Raw genomic sequence first — 742 nt, 5'->3', positions numbered from 1 at the left:
GCAGGTGGCAGCTGAAAGGGGCCTTGGCACTCTGATCCTGGCGTTTGGGACATGTTTATTTTATTTATGTTTTTATTTTTATTTGTTTCTTTCGGGTCAGTACTTTAGTTTGTTCATGGAATGAAAATGAATCGAAGGAATATAAATTTAGTATTTTGTCTTGATATTAGCAATTTATCAGAATAAGTTCTAAATCTTCAACTTTGAAGAACAATACTACTTTTAAGTTTATTTCACACAAAGTTCAGTCGATTATTGATTATTACGCAGAATGATTAACATTTTAATAAATTAGTCATTTGTTTTATGGTTTGTTTGTTATTTCAATAACTGATCTTCAACAAAAAATTGGAGTTTCTACAAGACACAAACACAAACAGAATGTTTGTTATAAAGCTCAAAAGTTCATATGTGGGCCATGTGTGACTTTTTAAATCGTTTTGGAAAACAAATTAAACTAAAATTTGTCATTAATCAGACATTGATTTTTTTATGCAGTTGCACATTTATTTATTTATTTATTTATTTATTTATTTATTTATTTATTTATTTTTCATTAGTGCATTTGTTGCGTTATAATAGTTTATTTTGTGATTATGTAAATCATTAAACGATTTCCTTCAAAGCTTTTTGAGTGGTCGCTGCTGATGGCCGTTGCCTAGTAACGGAAGTAGCTTTCCTCTCGGTTCTGAGAGACACTTGTCTGAAACCCAGACGCATCCCACGTGAGGGGGAGTTGAGG

This window comes from Austrofundulus limnaeus, unplaced genomic scaffold (assembly GCF_001266775.1).
Source record: "Austrofundulus limnaeus strain Quisiro unplaced genomic scaffold, Austrofundulus_limnaeus-1.0 Scaffold163, whole genome shotgun sequence".
In the NCBI taxonomy this organism is placed as follows: Eukaryota; Metazoa; Chordata; class Actinopteri; order Cyprinodontiformes; family Rivulidae; genus Austrofundulus; species Austrofundulus limnaeus.
Note: the sequence above shows the minus strand (reverse complement) of the source record.